We start from the raw sequence: 24,303 nt of genomic DNA on the forward strand, positions 1-24,303 counted from the left end.
CACAACAACAACAAAAAAACTTCAGGCCAACATATCTGATGAACATCAATGCTAAAATCCTCAATAAAATACTGGCAAACTGAATCCAACAGCACATCAAAAAACTTATCCACCATGATCAAGTTGGCTTCATCCCTGGTATGCAAGGCTGGTTCATAATATGCAAATCAATAAACGTAATCCATCACATAAACAGAACCAATGACAAGAACCACGTGATTATCTCAATAGATGCAGAAAAGTTCTTTGACGAAATTCAACTTCTTTTCAAGTTAAAAACTCTCAATAAACTAGATATTGATGGTACATATCTCAAAATATTGAGCTATTTATGACAAACTCACAGCCAATATCATATTGAATGGGCAAAAGCTGGAAGCATTCCCTTTGAAATCCAGTACAAGATAAGGATGCCTTCTCTCAACTCCTTTTCAACACAGTATTGGAAGTTCTGGCCAGGGCAATCAGGCAAGAGAAAGAAATAAAGCATATTCAAATAAGAAGAGAGAAAGTCAAATTGTCCATGTTTGCAGATGACATGATTCTATATTTAGAAAACCCCATCATCTCAGCCCAAAAACTCCTTAAGCTGATAAGCAACTTCAGCAAAGTCTCAGGATACAAAACCAATCTGCAAAAATTACAAGCATTCCTTTACACCAACAATAGACAAGCAAAGAGCCAAATCATGAATTAACTCCTATTCCTAATTGCTACAAAGAGAATAAAACACCTAGGAATAGAGCTAACAAGGGATGTGAAGGACCTCTTCAAGGAGAATTACAAACCACTGCTCAAGGAAATAAGAGAGGAAACAAACAAATGGAAAAACATTCCATCCTCATGGATAGAAAGAATCAATATCATGAAAATGGCCATACTACCCAAAGTAATTTATAAATTCAATGGTATTCCCATCAAACCACCATTGACATTCTTCAGAGAATTAGAAAAAAACTACTTTAAATTTCATATGGAATCAAAGAAGACTCCATATAACCAAGACAATCCTAAGCAAAAAGAACAAAGCTGGAGGCATCATGCTACCTGACTTCAAACTATACTACAAGGCTACAGAAACCAAAGCAGCATGGTACTGGTACCAAAACAGAGATATAGACCAATGGAACAGAACAGAGACCTCAGAAATGACACCACACACCTACAACCAACTGATTTTCGACAAACCTGACAAAAACAAGCAATGGGGAATGGATCTTTTATTCGATAAATGGTGCTGGGAAAACTGGCTAGCCATTTGCAGAATACTGAAACTGGACCCCTTCCTTACACCTTACACAAAAATTAACTCAAGATGATTAAAGACTTAAATGTAAAACCCAAAACCATAAAAACTCTAGAAGAAAACCTAGGCAATACCATTCACAACATAGGCATGGGCAAAGACTTCATAAGTAAATGCCAAAAGCAAATGCAACAAAAGCCAAAATTGGCAAATGGGATCAATTAAACTAAAGAGCTTCTTCTGCACAGCAAAAGAAACTATCATCAGAGTGAACAGGCAACCTACACCACGGGAGAATATTTTTGCAATCTACTCATCTGACAAAGGTCTAATATCCAGAATTTACAAGGAACTTAAACAGATGTACAAGAAAAAAACAAACAACCCCGTCAAAAAGTGGGCAAAGGATATGAACAGACACTTCTTTAAAGAAGACATTTACACAGCCAACAAACATGAATAAAAGCTCAACATCACTGGTCATCAGAGAAATGCAAATCAAAACCACAATGAGATCTATCTCACACCAGTCAGGATGGCAATTATTAAAAAGTGAAGAAACAATAGATGCTGGCAAGGCTGTGGAGAAATAGGAATGCTTTTACACTGTTGGGGGGAATGTAAATTAGTTCAACCATTGTGGAAAACAGTATGGCGATTCTTCAAGGATCTGGTGCCAGAAATACCATTTGACCCAGCAATCCTATTACTGGGTATATACCCAAAGGAATATGAATCATTCTGCTATAAAGACACATGCACACATATGTTTATTGCAGCACTATTTACAATAGCAAAGTCATGGAACTAACCCAAATGACCATCAATGATAGACTGGATAAAGCAAATGTGGTATATATACACTTTGGAATACTATGCAGCCATAAAAAGGGATGAGATCATGTCCTTTGCAGGGACATGGATGAAGCTGGAGGCCATCATTCTCAGCAAACACAAGAACAGAAAGCCAAATACCACATGTTCTCACTCATAAGTGGGAGTTGAACAATGGTAACACATGGAGACAGGGAAGGGAACAACATGCGCCAGGGCCTGTTGGGGGAGGGGGTTGAGGGGAGGGAACTTAGAGGATGGGTCAATAGGTGCAGCAAACCACCATGGCACATGTATACCTATGTAACAAACCTGCACATTCTGCACATATATCCCAGAACTTAAAGTGAAAAAAAAATTAATTAATTTTTAAAAAGAAACTGCTAACTAAGACAAAAATGTGATATCACTACACACATAGATAATTGTTTAAAATAAAAAATAGTGACAGCACAAGAATCTGGTGAGGATGCAGAGATGTTGGATCACTCACGCATTGCTGGGGGGGGATATAAAATGGTACAGCTATTCTGGAAAAGCTTGTCAGTTTCTTTAAAAACTATACATGCAGCTACTATACCATCAAGCAATTGCACTCCCAGGCATCTATCCCACAAAATTAAAACTTATGTTCCAAAAAAAATCTATACATGACTGTTTATAGCAGAGTTATTTATAATAGCCAAAATAGGAAACAACTTAGATATCCTTCACCAGCTGAGTGATCACACTGTGGTAAAACCATACCGTGAAATGCCACTCAGCAATAGAAAAGGAATGAACTATTTATTGATGCACACAGCAACTTGGATGAATCGCCTGAGAATTATGCTAAGTTAAAAAAATTAATTACATTGTAATTAATGTATTACATTGTAAACAATGAAAAAGTTATTGTTTTCTTCTATCTATATAACATTTTTGAAATGAAAATATTATAGAAATATAGACCATATTAGTGGTTGCTAAGGTTTAAAGAGGGTGTGTGGTAGGAGAGAAGTAGATGTGGCTATAAAAGGGCAACTTGATAAATCCTCGTGATGATGGAAACGTTTGGTATCTTGTCGATATATGTATTATACAGATAACTGTGAGTTATAATGGTTCAATTTACGATTTTTTAAACTTTCCAATGCAAAAGTGTTACTCATTCTGTAGAAGCCATACTTTAAATTTTGATTCAAAATTCTTTAATAATAACTTTATAAAACAGGCTATAAAATAGCCTATAAAATACACTTTGTGTCAGATGATTTTGCCCAATTATAGGCTAATGTTAAGTGTTCCAAGCACATTTCAAGTAGGTTAGGCTAAGCTATGTTTCATAGGTTAAAGTATTAAGTGCATTTGGACTTACTATATTTTCAACTGATGATAGGCTTATAGGGACATAACCCCACCACAGGGCGAGAAGCAGTATGTTGTAAGTTGACTATATCTACTTCAATATCTTGATTATGATATTATACTCTAGATTTACAAGATGTTCTCATTACGAAACTGGGTAAGGAATTTATGGCATTTCTCTCTATTATTTCTTACAACTATATGTTAATCCACAATTATTTCAAAATGAAAAGTTTAATTTAAAAAAATTTACTTGGAAATATATATATTACCTGAAATTTTCATCTTACTATATGCTTCTAAGAGATGTTTAATGCAGAAAGTAACACAAAAATAAAAACAATATATTACCTACGTTTAGTATATTTTATTCATAAATATTCCTTTGCAAACATCTTATTTGTTCCCATCATGGCCAAATAAAATTATAGAAGCAGGTCATCATTCCCATTTTAAATTTGGTGAAACAGGCAAAGATTTATAAGAATTTCCGAAAGCGAAAAGGCTACTAACTTACTAAGTTTATGAGACAGCAAAGCTCTTAACATCTCTAGTTAAGAGCAAACTTGAAAGTACCACTGTCTCCATGGAAATGTCTCAGGACCATCATTGGACATAATCAATGGGCTCTGTGTGATATTTGACTAAAAGATTTGCTGCTAAAAATATACTACACCATAATGTACTAAAAAGGGGAAGGAAAGGCTGCTGTTTCCTGAGATTTCTATATTGGGAAGCTTTAATTCTAGCAAAAATAATAGTCATGTCAAGGACCCTGCTGTGGTGTTGACAATGCTTGTCTTGCAAACACATGTCATAATAAAGATCTGCCTACACCCGGTCAGCTTTGTAAATACTGAGGAAATACTTCTCCTTAAAGTCATGCATTGTTCAAAAACTTAAATTTCAAAAGGGAAAATAAACAACATTACAAATTATTGCTGCTTAGATTATAGAACTGTAGATTCTAAACACTGGCTTCATGGCAGCCATGTGGGGACTAACGGGACATCATATATTCCAAGTCTTAATGCTTATCTATCCTTGTGCCTTTTTACTAAACTTTAACATTAATAACAAGGAGCATTTTCAAATACTCACAAAGAATATCTAGAGCAGAAAAAATAAACAGCTCTGTTCTAAACCTATAAAGAGCATACTGCATTCAGGCTCTATAATATATGAAAATAAATGCAACAAGACCAATTTATTTCCAAAGAAATGTTAAATCCGAATTAATTTTAAAATATTTAGTAATAATAGCAGCTAATGTTTACTAAGCACTCATTCTGTGCTAGATATTGCTCTAAGCACTTTAAATGCATTAAGATATTTAGTTCTCACCATAATCCTATGTGGTAGGTACTATTATCATCTATATTTTATACTTGAGGAAACTGAGAGAAGCAAGGACAATAAGCTTTCCCAACCATTTGGGAGCCAATATTCAAACCTAGGCAGTCTGACACCAGAGTCTGTGATAACAACCACTAGATTAAGAGGAAGGAGAATGCCTTTCACAACCCATTATATTTCATTAGAATGAAGTTCAAAACTGTCACAACAATTAAAAATCACCTGTTATTATGTAATCTTATTTACATAGAAGTTAATGAAGTACAGAAAGTGTACAGTTGCCAAATGACACAGGACACATGCTATAATTTTTTAATCATGCACACCAAGAGCAATGGATGCAAGGTGCAAAGAGATTTTGGTTACACTAAATAGATAATTGGTTTGAAATGAAAAACAATAACAGTCACAGTACCCTAGAAAGAAAGCTATGAAGCTCCAAGTGACTTCCATGCCACTCTCATCACTAAACACACAAAGAACCCTTGTTCCTGTAAGAGTCTGCCATACCTGAATGAACAGCCCAGGAATTAAAGCCCAGTTTATAGGCAAAAAATGTATAGGGCAGATAGAGTTTTCTGAGATTGCCTGGACAATAATTCCACCCCCAAGAAAAAATAACTAATACAACTACGCAGATGTCTTCTCTTGGGCATCTGAATGTGCCCAAGTTTCTCTTGGGGACGTGAATGTGAGCCATTAAAAAAATAAAGGTAGTTATCTGGTATTTGAGTGAAAGAAAAAAATGGGTTCCAAAAATTGTATTAGTTTCTTATTGCTGCTATAACAAATTACTCCAAATGCAATGGGTTAAAAACAACACAAATTTATTCTTACTGTTCGGGAGGTCAGAAGGCCCACTGGGGTTCACTGAGCAAAAATCAAAGTTTTGGCAGGATTGCTTCCTTCTGGGGATGCTGAGGGGAGAATGCATTCTTTGTCTGTCCCAGGGTCTAGAGACGACCTGCTGCTGAATCCCTTGGCCTGTGGCCCACTTTCAGCAGTGGCATCTTTGGATCCCTGCTTCCTTTGTCATGTCTCCTTGTCATTCATTGGGCTCACCCACGTAATCTAGAATTATCTCCTTATCAAAAATTCTTAACGTAATCATATCAACAAAGTCTCTTTTGTCATTTGAAGTAAACATATTCATAGTTTTGGAGGAACAAGAATGTGGACATATTTAATTGGCAGCAGGTGACAAGCAGAGTGTAGTAGGTTAAGAGCTCAGCTCTATAACCCTCTGAGCATGTGAAATCCCACCACCAACATATACAGCTGTGTTACCTCTCAGGTAATTACCTAACCCCTCTCTACCTCCCTTTTTTCATCTTGAAAAGGGGAATCATAATAGTATCCCTCTCAGGAATTTGAGATTAAATGAAAGAATACATATAAAAAGCTTAGAGCAGTGATTGGAATATAGTAATCAGCAGAGAAATGTAATCTCTTAAGATAAGAAACAAATATAATATTTAATGTTATCCCTAAGATGAGGAAGGCATAGGGAGATCTGAGAAATGATTCACTTCTAAGGCTTGTCTTCTGTCCTTAACACTACCCCAACTTCCTTTGAGAACTGGCCATTTTCTTGCAAAGTTGGTTTCTTACACTAATATACTAAGACAAATTAAATTACTAAAAATTACCGGAAATAATTTTGGCATGTTTGTGGCCAACGTTGACTATTTCCAATCAACACTGACATCTTCCAAATTATTTACTCCAAAGGTCTTTTTCTCAAACAAACAAACAAATAACATTTTATTGAGGTATGTTTGACATGTAAAAAGCTGTACATAGTTGATGTATACAACCAGATGTGTTTGAAATGAGCCTACACCTGTGAAACCTTCACCAACAAGGTTACAGACATATCCATCACCTCCCAGCATATCCTCTGGCCCTATTATTATTATTATTATTATGTGTTCGTGCTAAGAACATTTAGCATAAGATCTACTCTCTGAAAGTTTTAAGTACACAATATAGTTAACTATATGTACCATGTTATATAGTAGATCATAACTTATTTATTTTTCATAACTGAAACTTTATCTATTTACTGCCACCTCTGTATTTCATCCCCCACCAACCAGTGCCTAGTAATCATTCATCATTCTACTCTCTGCTTCTGTGAGTTTATTTTTAATTCCACATATAAGTGAGGTCCTTTTTTGTCTGGCTTATTTCACTTAGCATAATGTCTTCCAGGTTCATCCACATTGTTGCAAATGGAAGGATTTCCCTCTATTTTAAGACCAAATAATATTTAATTTTATGTATGTACCATATTTTTATATCCATTCATCCATTAATAGACACTTAGATTTTTTTTCCATATCTTAGCTATTGTGAATAATGAATGCTGAAATAAAAACAGGAGTGTAGGTAGGTATCTCTTCAAAATTCTGATTTCAATTCCTTGGGATAAATGCCCTTAAGTAGCATTGATGGGTTATCCATCTTATCTGCAATTTTTTTGGAAGAATTTGAGAGGGATTGGGGCTAGTTCTTCTAAGGTTTGATAGAAGTCACCAATGAAGCCACATAGTCTTTTACATTTATTTGCTGAGATATTTTGACTATTTATTTTGACTATTGATGACTACTTACTTGTTCTTAGTCTATTCAGATTTTCTTTTCGTGATAATTCATTCATGGTAGGTTGTAATTCTATTTTTAATTGTATGAGGAAACTCCATACTATTTTCCACAATGGCTGCAGCAATGTACCTTCCTACAATTACTATACCAGCATTCCCTTTTCTCCACATCCACACTTGCTACCTTTTTAAAAAATATATATAAGCCAACCAAATAGGTATGAGATGACAGTTTCCTGTGTTTCTGATTTGCACTTCCCTAATGATTCATGATGTTGAGCATCTTTTCATGTAACTGTTAGCCATTTGTATGGTGTTCTTTTTTTTGAGAAATGTGTATTAAGATCCTTTGCCCAGTTTTAAAGTTGAGTTATTTGAGGTTTTGGCAACTGAGTTGTAGAAGTTCTTTATGTATTTTAAATATTAACCCCTTACCAGATACATGGCTTCAAAAATTTTCTAACATTCTGTAGATTGTATTTTTATTTTGTTGATTGCTTTATTTGCTGTGCAGGAGCTTTTTAGTTTGATGTAATCTTTATTTTTATTTCAAAGAAAATTTGTTCAAGAAAATTTGTTGTGAGTAATTTTGGTGTCATACCTAAAAAATTATTGCCAAGACCAATATCAAGGTTTTTCATTCATTTTCTTCTAGAAGTTTTATGATTTCAGGTTTTATATTTAAGACTTTAATTCACTTCTAGTTGATTTTTATGCATGGTGTAAGATATAGGTCCATCATAAGAGGCTACTGTGAAAAATTACATGCCAACAAGTTGGATAACATTGAAGAAATTGATAAATTCCTAGAAATATACAACCTACCATGACTGAATTATGAAGAACAGTAAATCTGAATAGACTAGTAACAAGTAAGAGGTCATCAATAATCAAAAGTCTCCCAGCAAATAAACGTCAAAGATAATACAGTTTCATTGGTAAATTCTATCAAACATCAGAAGATTTAGCTCCAATCCTTCTCCAACTCTTCCAAAAAAACTGAAGATAAGATTCCAAACTCACTTCCCAAGGCCAATATCATCCTGATAACAAAGTCAGGCAAGGACAGTACAAGAAAAAAAATTACAGCCAATATCCCTACTGAACATAGATACAAAATCCTTGAACAAAATAACAAAATCTTAGAGCTCATTTAAAAGATCACACACCATAACTAAGTGTGATTAATCTCTGGGATGAAAGGATCTTTCAACAAATGCAAATCAGTAACTGTGATATGTCAAATTAGTAGAATGAAAGATGAAAAGAATATGATCATCTTGATAGATGTAGAAGAAGCATTTCACAAAATTAAACATTCTTTTATTATAAAAATGCTCAACAAATTATGTATATAAGGAGTGTACCTCAACATAATAAAGCCCAAGCTACTGTCATATTCAATGGTTAGAAACTGAAAACTTTTCCTCAAAGATCAGAAACAAGGTAAAGATGCCCACTCTTGTCACTTCTGTTCAGCATATGCTGGAATTAACAGCCAGAGCAACTAGACAAAAAAAAATACATCCAAATTAAAAAGAAAGTTGTCTCTGTTTGCAAATGACATGATCTTATATATAGAACACTCTAAAGACTCTACTAAAAAACTATCATATTTAATAAATATTTTCGGTAAATTTGCAGGATAGAAAATCATATGTGAAAAATCAGTCGTGTTTTTACAAACTCACAATAAATTATCTGAAAAAGGTATTAAGAAAATAACACCATTTACAATAGCATCAAAAAAATACAGTACTTAGGAATAAATTTAGCCAAGGGGGCCAAAGAGCTGTACACTGAAACTATAAAACACTGATGAAATAAATTGGGGAAGACATAAATCACTGGAAAGATATCCTGTGTTCATGTATTGGAAGACTTAATATCATTAAAATATTCATACCATTCAAAGCAATTTACAAATTCAATCAATCCCTATCAAAATTCCAAAGTTATTTTTCACAGAAATAGAAAAGCAATCCTAAAATTCATATGGATTCACAAAAGTCCTGCAATAGCCAAAGCAATTTTAAGAAAGAGGAATGAAGCTGAAGACATCATACTTCCTGGCTTTAAAGTATATTACAAAGCTATAGTAATCAAAACAGTGTGGTGCTGGCATAAAAGCAGACACATATATCAATAGAACAGAATAGAGACCCCTGAAATAAACCCACACACATACAGTCAACTAGTTTTTGAAAAGGAGGCCTAGAATACAAAATTGGGAAAGGATAGTCTCTTCAATAAATGGTGTCAGAAAAGTTGGATATCTAGATATTCTAAAGGTCTTTATAAGATTTTTGAAGACTTCATGAATTTTCAAAATTAAATAAACAATATTTGTGCTTTAAGTACGTGATAAGTTCTAAACAAATAAACTATAAATCCACTTATCAAAAGACAATTGCTAAAAAAAAAAAAAAGAATTTATTAAAAGGCTAAATCTCAGAACTCACTGCATTTTTCAACTTTCAAAATCGTTTTTAATTGTTCATATTTGTATCAGTTTGGTTTTCTTAACTTTTGAAAGTTTTTGTTACATTTAGTTACCTCTTTCTACATACCCACATATTTTTAATTGTTCAGGTTTTTAAAATGAGAGATTCTAAGACAATTTAAAGTTTTAAAAGCATATTTTCCATTCAGAGAAGTATATTTTGTAATCAGTAATGAAATTTTAAAATAAGGAGCAATTTTATTTTGTGGAAAAAAATTATCATGAAAGCATGGCGCCACACAAAACAAAAGGAAAAAAGTGAGGATGCAAGGAAGAGATTTTAAATAAATAATATGATTAGCATAACAAATGTGACAGGTTAACACAAGTACAATTTCTGAAGAAAAAATAGAAGCAAATAGTTGACCATTCTAAAATACTGCTAGTGTAAGACATGCACTTAGGAACAAGATAAACTATAACACATATTAAATCTTAGGTACAATTAACTAGAAGTTATCAACAAATGGCTTTAAACTATATTATGAAGCTATCGTGATCAACACAGTATGGTACAGTTGGTATGCTCTTTAAAAACTGAAGAAAATAATTTTGAAATAATAAAATTGTTGACAAAACAGCAACTATATATTATTTGAAAGGAATCAAGATAAATAGGTATATTATATGAATTGCTGAAATGTTGCTTATTAATTATGGAGCATACTACTTTGAATATTCAGTATATTTATGAGACTAAGCTACTCTCTACCCCTTTATTTAAAACCAATATAATATTTCTTAACATGCTACTATAAAGATAAAATAAAACCATTCTTTAAGCTTCATAGAAGTCTACAAATATTGTAAAAAATCATTCCACATAATATGTTGTAAACTTATAAAAATAGTTTAATAGTTGTTTTTGCTAATTTACCAAATTGGTTATCTGACTAATTATTTTCTGAGAATTGCTTTTGGCTTATTCGATCATCAGTAACTTGGCCTTTATCTATGTTATGAATACTCACAGTTTCCCTTCGTTGAGATGTTTCCATTCACTAATGTAAGGGGATATGTGATTATCAACTTTGTGTCAACTTTAGTAGGCCACATTACCCAGATATTTGGTCAAACACCAGTCTGGATGTTACATGAAGTTATTGTTTAGATGAGATTAATATTTAAATCAGTAGGCGTTGAGGGAAGCAGATTACCTTAAAGGCCTTAAGAAAAAACAGGCTGAGACCCCTTATGAAGAGGAAATCCTGCCTCCAGACTGTCTTTGGGATCAACATTCCATGCCAACTCTCCAGTCTGTGGGCTTATGCTACAGATTTTGGACTTGCCATCCTTCATAATCACATTAGCTAGTTCCTTAAAACAAATCTCTTTCTCTCCCTCCATATATGTATATAAACACACATGCACACACACACACACACAGACATAAAATACACATATATATTAATAATATATGCATACTGTGAAAGGAAAATAAATCTTGGGGCCCCAAAATCACTAAACTAAAGGGAAAAGTCAAGCTGGGAACTGCTTAGGGCAAACCTGCCTCCTACTCTACGCAAAGTCACCCCTCTGCTCACTGAGATAAATGCATATCTGATTGCCTCCTTTGGAGAGGTTAATTAGAAACTCAAATGTATATAATCATTTGTCTCTTACCTACCTATGACCTGGAAGTCCCCTCCCCGCTTTGAGTTGTCCCACCTTTCTAGACCGAACCAACATTCGTGTTACATATGTTGATTTATGTCTCATGTCTCCCTAAAATATATAAAACCAAACTGTGCTCTAACCACTTTGGGCACATGTTGTCAGGACCTCCTGAGACTGTGTCACCTGTGAGCATCCTCAACCTTGGCAAAATAAACTTTCTAAATTAACTGAGACCTGTCTCAAATTTTGAGGGTTCACAACACACACACACACACACACACACATATACATACTTTTGGGTAAAAAGTAAAAAATGAGTCCTTTTTTAATACTGGTTCTTCTAGTCTGACATGCTGTATTCCCATGCTAGATCACTAGGAAACAAATGTTTTCATCTTCCATGTAATAACACAAATGTATTGCCCTCCCAAAGCTTCCTCTGATTCCCTGTTCTGCGCTAGGCTTTCCTGCACTTATGCCTGCAAATGAGTTTTGATTGTGCCTGCCGTTGCTTGTTATATTGACTATCTCTATCATAGACTATTACATCCTTGAAACTATGTTTGTGTGTCCAGGGCCTGTAGATTAATGGATGGATGGGTGGATGGATCAGTAGATTAATAAAATCAGCTACCAAAACATAAATCTTTCAAAATATTGGATGTGCTCTACTACAAGACCCTCTCAAAAAAAAGAAAAAAAAAAGTAGTTCATGAGAAGTTTGAGTCCTTAAAGTTAATGCTGTTTTCTCTACATTCTAATCCCAGAAGTACAGCAATTCACTTGAATGATAGAAATGCTTCTAACAATGAACTGTACTGAAAATGATTTAAAATGAAAGCTTGTTGGACACAAAACGTATACAAGTTACATCACTGAACTTAACTCCCTTAAACATATTGCTAGACCAAAATCTGGAGTCGGGGGGAGGAGGGGTCTGTGGCACATCCTCTTACATTTTTAGTGGGAAAAAGCAAGACACATTCTAGACTTTTATTACACGGGTCCAAATATAGAAGCAGTTCTATGACATACAGAGTTATTGTTTCAATAAGCATCTTGCCAGTCAGGCATGGTGGCTTATACCTGTAATTCCAGCACTTTGGGAGGTCAAGGCGGGTGGATCACCTAAGGTCAGGAGTTGGAGACCAGCCTGGCCAACATGATGAAACCTCATCTCTACAAAAAATATAAAAATTACCTGGGCATCGTGGTGCACACTTGTAGTCCCAGCTACTCGGGAGCCTGAGGCAGGAGTATCGCTTGAACCTGGAGGTGGAGGTTTCAATGAGCCGAGATCATCCCACTGCACTCCAGCCTGGGCAGCAGAGAGAGATTCTGTCTCAAAAAAGAAAAAAAAAAGAAAGAAAAAAAGTGTCTTCTCTATTTTTAACCAGACAGATTTATGATGGGAAACTATGATAGTGTTTGTTTTGCTATTGCTTTTTTTGTGAGCTCATGTTTCAATGAGTTTGAGCATAAAAATAGGTTACATTCAAGAGCAATGGAGTTAGACAAACATAATTTTCTGTTGATATAACTGAAGGCAAGGAATCTCAAAATCTCAGTGCAGGTGGTCTGCTGTGGCATTGCTATGAAGGTCCAGGATCCTAGCAAGAGAGGAATCATTACAGATCTCTCCACAAGAACTATTTGGCATTCATAACTAGCTTTCCTAGTGAAGACTTACTATACAACAAAATAGAAAGAGCAGTAATTCCTTCTCAGCCACCAGAATTTTTGAAATAGCATCATCCTATATCTCAAGAGCTATTGGTATCACAAAAAAGAAAACATTTCTTGATATTCAGCTAAGAGAAAGCAGTTGTTCTGTGCAAAGCATTTCTATATTAACATTTTTGTATTTTACAACAACCTAACATTGTACTCTTTTTAGTTACTGAGGATCCATGCATTATGCTTATGTTTGAGCCCCTCAGAATAGGTTTTATCTCAGTAAAGAATACTTGCCATTGTTTTTAGTTTTCTGCCAGTTCAATGATTTCTTAGCATTTCATTCCATGCACATTTTTACAGAAAACAAAAAATATATAATTCAAATAGATCAAAATGAATATTCTCTATTGAATGCTTTTTACTGATAAAATTAAACTAAATATAGTCAGCCGGGCATGGGGACTTACGCCTGTAACACCAGCACTTTGGGAGTCCAAGGCAGGCAGATCACCTGAGGTAAAGAGTTTGAGACCAGCCTAGCCAACATGGAGAAAGCCCATCTTTACTAAAAGTATAAAAATTAGCTGGGCGTAGTGGTGCACACCTGTAGTCCCAGCTACTCAGGAGGCTGAGGCATGAGAATCACTTGAACCTGGGAGGTGGAGCTTGTGGTGAGCTGAAATTGCGCCACTGTACTCCAGCCTGGGTGATACAGCAAGACTCTTGTCTCCAGAAAAAAAAAAAAAAAAGAAAAAAAAATTACATGTAGTCAATCCTCCCTTTCTGTGGGTTCTGTACCCCTGGGTTCCACAGCTGTCAATTAAACCAATCTCAGATCCAAAATACAATAACCCCAGGTTTCACATGGCCAGCTTCTGGACTTGAGCATCCGTAGAGTTTGGCATATGCAGGGTGTCCTGGAATCAATCCCCTACAATGACTGTATTACCTCATTTAACCATAAGGAGAATTTTGAAAAGTGTCTACCATTATTTTCTACTCCACTTTGTGGATGAAATTGTCCAAGACATTAATAGAGTAAAAAAAATTCTAAGGTGAGAAATCTAATAAGAGAACAAAAATCCTGGCATCTAAAACCAAAGTATATCTGATTTCAAAGTGCTGGTTCTTAACTATCACTCTCTATCTTCCCCTAATCTTCCCAGCAAGTATTGTATTATAATCAATTCACCTGTTTTTTTTTCTTTTTTTGCAAAATCACTTTTGTGTAAACACTGACCTAGGCACTGTGTTGCATTTAAGACAAAAAAGTTCATCAACACAAGATTGTTCTTTAAATATACATTTAATCCACTAAGGGATTTAAGTAATCTTCAAAGACCATTAGTCTTCACCAGTTTTCCTTTTTGAATATTTTAATAGCTTCAAAACTTTATAATGTGTAACCACTTTTTGGCTCTACATTAACTTGTGTGTAGGAACAATTCATCTGGTGAGTGAATCCTGATCATCTCTGTAGCATACCCATTTCAACGAGGAGCTTCTAGTGCTGCGATAGACGTGAAGAAAAAGTAGAGATATTTAAAAAAAATTCTCCCACGTACAACTTTTACCAGGAAATAGAAGTTTGAAACAAAGTGCTAAAATGGTAAATTGATCAAGACTATGGATGAGTCTTACACTATTTTATGTGCAAACAAGAAAAAGGAAAATTTATAGTTTGCTCAATTCTTACAGCTGGGAAAGGAAAAATTGTAAACTAAATTGTGTTTACACATTTGGTGATTTTAAAGCCTTCATATGTACTTTTCCTAGATGTCAAATGTCATTACATAAAAAGTGTTTTGTTTTGTTTTGTTTTTAGTATTGCAATGTGCTCAAGAATCATACAAAATAGAAAAGACACTTCAGACCCAAGAAATTGGGAAAAACCGCAGAAAGAAAACACAATTGAGCTGACCTTTAAGGATAGAAGAATTTCAACAGAAATAGGAGTTTCTGTTTTTTGTTTGTTTTGGGAAGTACAGTTCCAGATGAAACTGTGTTAATAAAAACATTATTCTTCAGAGGTTGAAATAATGAAAAATTTAAGACTAAGCAAAAAAAATGAAAACCAAATTAGTCTATATCATAAAGAGCAGTAAATTTGGAAAAAATAAATAAGCTCTGTATGAAATTGTTACACACATTACTATGAAAAAAGAGTTTCTCAAAGTCTCTGGATAAATAAAATAATTTCAGTGAACTAGAGAATGTCACCTGAGATTAAAAGCGCCTTCCTTCTTATTGCAGAAAATCTCTTAAGAAAATAGACACACACACACACACACACACACACACATATGCACAAACAGAGACAGAGAGAGAGAGATGAGAGAGAGATCATGAAAGAAAAGGCTATTCAATTACTTTAGAGATTAATGAAATTAAAAATAAAATATTTACTATATACACTTTCCCTTGACTTAAACTGAAACAAAACTAAATGTGGCAACTTTGATTTTTATTTGATCACCTTATGTGCTTTACATTGGTAGCATAAATGAAATAACTATACTAAAAGGAAAATTATTTTTCATGCTAGTTAAATATTCAATTGATTGTTTTGGCAGGCTAAATGTGGATGGGGCTAGGAGTACGAGGGAGATTTTTAATGAGCAGGTAGCTCTGAACTCAAGAGCAAATTAAGGGAGCATAAATCCTTTATAAAAACTCTTCCCACATACTTCCTCTCCTCACCACCAGTTCATAAAAGGCTGCTGTTTTTATGAGAGACACTGAGAATAAAGTTTGAAGCTGTGAAGGAACTGGTTAAGTCAGAACAGGAAAGGAAGAGGCTGTGAATGCAGAAGCAACTCAGGGGCGCTGACCCCAAAGGATAATTGCCAGAGAGGGTTCTTCTTCTCAGGTAGTCTTTGTGATCCAACATAGTCCCTAAATAATTCTAATAAACAAGTGTCATTTTTTGAAAAGTTCTTACTGTAGATACAACATGCAGAAGCCCCAGTCTCCTTGTTGGAGTCAAATGTGCATATTTAGTTAAAAAGAAAAAAGACAACACCTGTTTCCATGACTACAGTGTTAATTTACTTCTTAGAGTTGATCTTATGCGGGATTTCTGTTTTTCTTGCTATAGTATTATATGCATTGTTGACATTTAGATTTGCACTAATTTTAGTGCACATTTACACTAAAATATATAAAGTATGAATAAGTAAACAAGTATCTCTTTTTTCAATTTGTGTTCTTGTTCTTTTGAAATTACTAACACAAGTTGCAAAATCAAGCTCATTTTAGTCAACATTATGTATTATCTGTACATATATACAATATTAAATAGAATATTATTCAAAAGGCACAATTTTGTTTTTAATAAGAAAAGCAGAAAATCAGTTACCTTTGAATAAATAACTTGTTTGAAAAATAAGTTGGGAAATTTACAGCAGCAGTGGCATAAAATGTTTAAGTCTTCTCATATCTCTCCATAAAAAGTCAAATCAAACAACAATCACAAAAATCCACACATAGCATCCACAATAAAAGTAGATGTAAAGTTGCCCACAAAACTTGAATGCTATGTGTTTGGGATCTGGGTAAAAATTTTCCATCAGGTCAAATATATTGATACAGTTGCACTATGCAGACATCCTGGATAAATGAGTTAGCTCATGAGGCCAGGAGTTACTCCGCTTGGGTGGTTGATTGAAATTTGGAACTAAACATAGGTAGTTTATACTGAACAAACTTAAGTGCCAAATTTCTTCATTTGTTATAGAAAAAGTTATCCAAATGCTTACAGAGATTAGAAAGTTGGAGTGGATTTATTACATGATAGCTGGTCTCCTGCCCATAACTATGTCTCCATTGTGAAAGTCCAGAAGACATTCTCTGCATTGATGCTTTGAAAAACACATTGTGAGTGGAACACAAAAATGAAAGGACTCTGCTACACTGTTAAAATTTATACTATACATCTTCCCCCAGCCTTCCCCAAGGAACCCCTAGTCATTTTCCCAGATGACTGTGCATTAGGGGAAGTAGTTAGGATTTGGGGATTACTCGTTGTTTGGAGCGCTCTATTTTCTGAAGACCCAACACTAGCATTATTCACCTGCCAAGATTAATAGAGTTGTGTTTTATGTCCATCTCACAGTGAGCACTGTGCGTCTGCATCTACCCATGATGATTTTCCAAATTTTAGGATGTATATTTGGAATAGACATACAAAGCAACCGGCATAAGCCCACACTAGTTTCCACACTAATATAGAACCATGGGCTACTATAATATACTAGGAAAGACAAAGTGGAAGAAAGAAAAATTGCTTCTACCTATTAAAATACTAAAGGCAAAACAATACTGCGTGTTCCTGGCAGGATTGCAGAGGTTAGTGCTAACATCCAGTTAAGTGATTCTAATCATTTCTTCTATAAAATTTGCCTTTTTGGCTGAAGCAAAACACAGATGGGTCTTGGGAAAAGAGAAATAATTATTATAAATTTTATCAAGTGGAGATTCTAATTGCAGTATTGCTTTAGATTTAGGGTTGGTTTAGTTACTGGAGAAAATCAACATATCCCTTGGTATTTGAAATGCAGCCATCAATCTGTTAAATACTTTTCCCTATGAATCTTAGTAATGACAGTATACTTTCTTACCACAGGATTATATCACTCTCCAACTCTCAGTCATAGTCTAGTCTGCAAGGACTTTGATCATCTCTTCATTTCACAGAACATCAAATTAGCCCACGTCAATGACATCATAATGATTACAGGAAGCGGTAATAATCCTAACCACTGCAGTATGATACATGCATGCCAGAGGGTGGGGAAAAAATAACAGACAATTTCAAAGATGTGCAAAGATTTCTCAATGATAATTCTAAGATCTGACTCATCTGGGGAATGCTGACATCCTTTCAAGGTAAAAAACAAGTGTATCTGTTCTCTCCTGTCACAAAGAAGAGACACAATGCCTGCTGAGCACTGTGGTTTTAGAGGCAATACATATCCCAATTTGGGGTGCTACTTCCACCTATTTACTGAGTGGTTAGAACTGCTGCTAGATTTGTATGAAACCTAGACTTCGAGGAGGCCCTGCATCAGGTTCAGGCTGCTGTTAAAGCTACTCTGCCATTTGAGTCCTATGAAGGCATTATGATGAAATATTGTAAAAGTTAAATATACTCTTAGTGGATTTTTAAAGACAGCTATAATTGAATTACAACAGTGACATTTGTGATTTTGGAGTAAAGATATGTAATCCTTCACAGATTACTATTTTCTTATAAGCAGTTTCTAGCATGCTTCTGGGTTCTTTTACAGACTAAATGCTTGATATAGGGTACCATAGTGGGCTGAGCTGTGTATTCTGAACTGACTATGTCTGACCCATAATGACATGAAGTTGGACACATACCGCAGCAGTCTATTATTAATTGGAAGTGACATATGTGAAACTGGGCTTGAGTAGGTTCCGAAGGCGCAAGTGCCTTCTATTAGCTAATAGCTCAGACTTTCATGGTCACTACTCCTGTTATATTACCCACTCTGTCCCAACCCATATCTGTAGCATGGGTTGTATCCCATGACAAATTGACAGAAGACACATTACAATTGGCCGGGTGCGGTGGCTCAAGCCTGTAATCCCAGCACTTTGGGAGGCCGAGGCGGGCAGATCACAAGGTCAGAAGATTGAGACCATCCTGGCTAACACGGTGAAACCCCATCTCTACTAAAAATACAAAAAATTAGCCAGGTGTGGTGGCGGGCGCCTGTAGTCCCAGATGCTCGGGACACTGAGGCAGGAGAAAGGCGTGAACCCAGGAGGCGGAGCTTGCAGTGAGCCAAGACTGCGCCACTGCACTCCAGCCTGGGCAACAGAGCAAGGCTCCGTCTCAAAAAAAAAAAAAAAAAAAGAAGACACATTACAGACCTGGTTTACAGGTCCTGCGTGGTATGGCTGGCACCATCTCAAAGCAGAAGGCTACAGCACTCTAACCTCACTCAGGAGTGGTCCAGGCAAGTACTGGTGAAAATATAATTTTGCATAATGCAACTGTTTGTTCATTTTTCATTGAACAAGAGATGACCAGAAGAACATTATGCCCTGATCTTTGAGAACTGGCTAATAATTTGGTTAAATGTTTAGAGACTTGGAAGAAGCACGATTGCAAAATTGATGATTTGGGTGCCTGCAGAAGAAATATAGAGACATACGAATACATCTAAAGAGCAACCATAGAAGAGGAGGGTCTTATTAACGAACTGAACAAGACGACCCATTTTGCTTCTTTCCCCAGCCAACCCTGCTCTTGCCCAATACTCATGGACTATGCAGCCAAAGCAGCAGGGATGGAGCTTACGCATGGGCACAACAACATGCACTTTTCTCATGATAGCTGATCTAAGTGTCGGCCAATAGCAGAGTTCAACACTGAGCTCCCTATATGGCATCATTCTGCATGGGGACACTCCAGCCACCGGTTATTATATTGAATGCTTCCATCATGGAATGGGTAGTACCCCGAATATGAATTTGCTTTCCCTGCTCATAGTTCTTTCACCAAAAGCTTCATCTATGGATTTACAGAATGCCTTACTCAAAAGTAAGGTACACTACATAGCATTATTCTCACTAGGAAATTTCTCTTTTTTCCCCTAAATAAATAAGGTATGGCAATAGGCTCAGGCTAATGGAATTCACCGATTTTTTTGTCATGTTGCCTATTACACTGAAGCAGCTTGCCTGATAGATTAGTATAATGCAGTTCAAAGATTCTGTATCTATGTCCATTGAGTGATGATACTTTGAAATGGGGGTTGGGATCTTATTCTTCAGGATATATTATATATTCTGAATCACTGATTCTATACCAAGAAACTTCTGTTTCTTCCATTTTAAGATTTCCAGATCTGAGAATCAAGGAAAGTCAGTGGGAATACTATTCTCTTCTCACTATTAGCTCTAATGAACTACTAGCATCATTTCTTCATCCTGTTCTCAAAATTTTGGGTTCTGCCAGCCTAAATGTTTTCTTTCCCAAGAGAATACTTCTTTTTATAGGAAACATCTAAATGGTTACATTTAATTGAAAGTTCAGGCTGTCACCTGGCCACATGGTACTCCTTAAGCAGCAAATCAATAGGCAATTAAGACAGAGTATTGACTGATGTGATTTGATTCTATCAAGGGGAACGTGGATTCCTACTACACGGAAGGAGTCACAAGTGTGTCTGTAATGTTGGGAAGTCTCCTAAGGCTCTCAGTAGTACTTTCATGACTTGTGATAAAAATCAATCAAAGTTATAACTACCTTAATTTAACAGGACTGTTAATGGCACAGAGCCTCCAAGAATGAAGGTTTAAGTTACTTCACCAGGCAAATAACCATGGCCAACTGAGGTGATAGTTGAGAGCAAAAGAAATAAAGGATGAGAAATTGAAGAAAAATGCTATAAATATTAGGTCTCCAGCTGTTACAATCTTAAAATCGAGGTTATAAAAACTATACATGACAAATGACTTGCAGATGAATTGCAAGGAAACAGAATGAACATAAAAAGAATCTATATCAGTCAATTCAGTTAATATTCCTCCAGAGAATTTTTTTTAAGCAATAGGGGTTCACTCTATCACCCAGGCTGAAGAGCAGTGGCATAATCATAGCTCACTGCCACCTTGAACTCCTGGGCTCAAGCAATCCTCCTGCCTCAGCCATCAGAGGAGCTGGGACTACAGGCGTGTGTCACCACATTCAGACAATGGTTTTTAATTTTTTGTAGAGATGGGGTCTCTCTATGTTGCCCAGGCTAGTCTTGAACTCCTGGCATCAAGAGATGCTCCCACCTGGGCCTTCCAAAGTGCTGGGATTATAGGAGTGAATCACCATACCCAGCCTTAATTTATTACAAGGAAATTATTTATGCAATTGTGGAGGGTTGGTTAAGCAAGTCCAAAGTCTATAGGGCAAGCCATCAGGAAGCAAAGATTAGGAAGAGGTGGAAATACCATAGGCATGGGCCAAAATCATCTACAGGCAAATTTCTCTCTCTCATTCTTTCCTTCTGGCCTCAATTATGATTTTAAGGCATTCCAAATGATTGCCATGACAACCCACATTATTCAAGAGAATCTTACTTTCTGAAAGTCAACTAACTTGGATCATAATTCAAACAAATACAATGAAAAAAGAAATTGACCAGGAATTGTAAAATTAATGACATTAACAATGTATTGCTATTTCATCATGTTAAATGTTTAGAGTGCTTATATTGTCTCAGATTTACTTTAAAATAGTATAAGAGAGAAGAAAATAGGTAGGGGAATAGATGAAATAAAAATGACTACAACTTCATGATTGTTGAAACTGGATGACAGGAACATGGGAATTCATTGTACTAAACAGTAGCCCCCACTTATTTACAGGGAATACATTCCAAGATGTATAGTACAAAACCCTCCTCATATTGTTTTTTTTTTCCCATGCATACAAACCTAGGATAAAGTTTGATTTATAAATTAGGCACAATAAGAGTTTAACAACAATAACTAGTAATAAAATAGAACTGTCATAAAAATATACTATCATAAAAGCTATTTTAAACTTATGAATTGTTTATTTCTGGAATTTTCCATCTAATATATTTGGACCACAGTTGACTGTGGTCCACAAAATGAGAAACTGAGGATAAGGAGGGGTGGTTACCATATTGGCTTCTATATGTTTAAAATTGATGAATATTTTTAAAAATAAGTCGGGAACATGTCATAACTGAGTCAGAACACTGGTGCTATTGGACAGCTTTATAGCCAAGAGCCCAAATATGCAGCATGCATCTGCCACCCATGAGCTGCTGCCAGCCCCGCCCCCGCAGCCAAACTCCTCCAGGTGCTCCCCAGGACTTCTGCTTATTCTTACTCAATCTTTTTGAGCTGGTGGTAAACAATATCTTTCAGAGGAGTTACTCATACCAGAGTTTTGGAAACCTCCTTAACTATTCCATAGATCACATTTTCCCATGAACACAAACATTTGGAAAAAAAAAAAATGGCCGGATCTGACTGGGGAAATAACAATGCATAGACTGATCTAATTTTCCTCCAAAAACCAGGACCATGCTGATTAGTCTGGCTCACCCTCTGCGGCTCCTTCTTTTCTCATTACTCATAATGATCCTTTCTGTTTTTACCTCACAAACGTATTTTCTTTCCTACTGTATGACTTTCTTTAGGACCTCACCTATTCAAGTGTGAACACTAATTGTGCATCAGGTTAAAGTTCCTTGAAGCTCCCTAAGCAATTCCAAGTTAGAATATGTATTCGGGCCTCTGTCTTTGCATTTTGAACTTTGCATAGCAGCTATTTTTTCAGAATGTACTCTAACAGATATGAAGCTCAACTGCCCATGGCAATACACTATTCTCTAGGAGGGCTGTTGATTAAATCCTTAAGTTGACTCAGACCAGCAAATATACCAAGTCAAATCTGCAAGGGCCAGAACATTCCTGGTGAACCCTTGTAAATATGAGGTCAGAAATTTGAGGTTAGAGGAGGGTGATGTCAGCAAGATTGAGGAATAGGAAGTCACAGAATTCACTCTCCCCTACAGAAAGATCAACTAGCAACGATTCACAGACAAAACCACCTTGGTAAAAATACCAAAATGTGGGAGTAATCCTGAGTCACTTGCATTATCTACAGAACTGTATATAAATCTGCATTGGAAGGTAGGAGAAATGGTCTTTCATTGACTGCATAACCCTTATTCCTCCTTAAGTTGTGACAGTACCACACAGAGAAGATTTCTCAGGGTCCACAGTTTTTAAATTGGGAAATAAGAAGTGGGAGGTGAACATTCAGCTTCCTTAGCATGCTGAGATGCATCCCAGGAAGTCGACTTTGTTCTCACATCACAGGGAATGGGAAATGTAGGAGGAAGTTATATGGTTAGACTACCTGGGGTCAGGTAGAAAAAGGCAAGGAGAAAGAGCCCACAGAGATCAACATGCAGATTTTATTAAAAGCTCAGTATATACTTTCCAGCAGTAGCACTCAATGAGAGGTACCAGCTAGTAGCATAACTTACTTGCCAAGCCGAGCTGATCACTTCCAGAAGAGGTGGGAAGTGGTACCTGTCTAGAATCCCTAAACAGCCTCCAGGACCAGCCACAGACACTATCTCGGTCGGGGTCCCACCCCGTGAAGGAGAAGACCTTTGCAGCAAATTTCCGTAATTAGCAGGCACTAAATATCCCACATCAGAAGCTAAATCTGTGTTTCCTGCAGTCTCAAGCCCCACCTCCAGACCTTTCCAAGGGAGAGAGAAAACCACCACGGCAAATGTTGACCACAAGCAGACAATAGTTTTGCCACATCAGAAAGTATAATCAGCCCTTCTCTAAGACTCAAAGCTCACCCCAGACCACATCAAGGAGGAAGGCAAATTTTAAGCATGCATTTCTACTGAGCACGGTAGTTGGTCCATCCATCTCAATCCACTTAAACTTGGGTCCCCTCCCACAAACCTATACAACTCCTGAACTAAAATAGCAGTATCTCTGTCCAGGAAATACATCATGTGGCCGAGCCAAATCAGAGGTGATTATAGTGCCCATAATTACAAAGCAGAGCGCAGGCAGTGGTCTTGCCAGATGGCAGAGCCTTCTCAGAGGCCCCAACAAATTTCAGAGCAAAGGGACATCCCAATCATCTAGAGAAGCTAAAAGCAAGCTCTGCCTGCCCAGGATCAATACCAGCTAGCCTATCCAAAACATAGACTAGACTAATGATATTAATGCCAAAGAACTCCTATAAAAACTGGAAAGGGTGGCTATACCTGCAAATGCACAAATACCAATGGAACAACTAAGAATACCATGACACCTCCAAAAGAAACTAACAAAGCCCCATCAATAAACCCTAAAGAAAGGGGGATTTATGAGATGGCAAAAAAGGATACAGAATAATCCTCTTGAAAAATTCAGTGAACTTCAAAACTATGCAGATGAAAAAATTAAATAAAATTTGGAAAACAATACATAAGAAACTTGACAAAAAGAGAAACAAAACAATTAAAAAAACAGAAATTCTAAAGATAAAAATACAATGACTGAACTGAAAAATGCAATAGAAAGCTTCAAAAGCTAGTTGA

At 36.0% G+C, this 24,303-nt stretch overlaps 1 long non-coding RNA gene across 1 annotated transcript in view; it reads right to left on the reverse strand.

Annotated features, from left to right (window-relative positions):
- LOC129532944 (uncharacterized) overlaps positions 1 to 24,303 on the reverse strand; it is a 63,895-nt gene that overhangs the window by 22,052 nt on the left and 17,540 nt on the right. The window contains exon 2 of the long non-coding RNA XR_010133546.1: positions 12,711 to 12,847. This is a non-coding gene — a long non-coding RNA (uncharacterized lncRNA). The remainder of the gene's footprint in view (positions 1 to 12,710; positions 12,848 to 24,303) is intronic.

This window comes from Gorilla gorilla, chromosome 3 (assembly GCF_029281585.2).
Source record: "Gorilla gorilla gorilla isolate KB3781 chromosome 3, NHGRI_mGorGor1-v2.1_pri, whole genome shotgun sequence".
In the NCBI taxonomy this organism is placed as follows: Eukaryota; Metazoa; Chordata; class Mammalia; order Primates; family Hominidae; genus Gorilla; species Gorilla gorilla.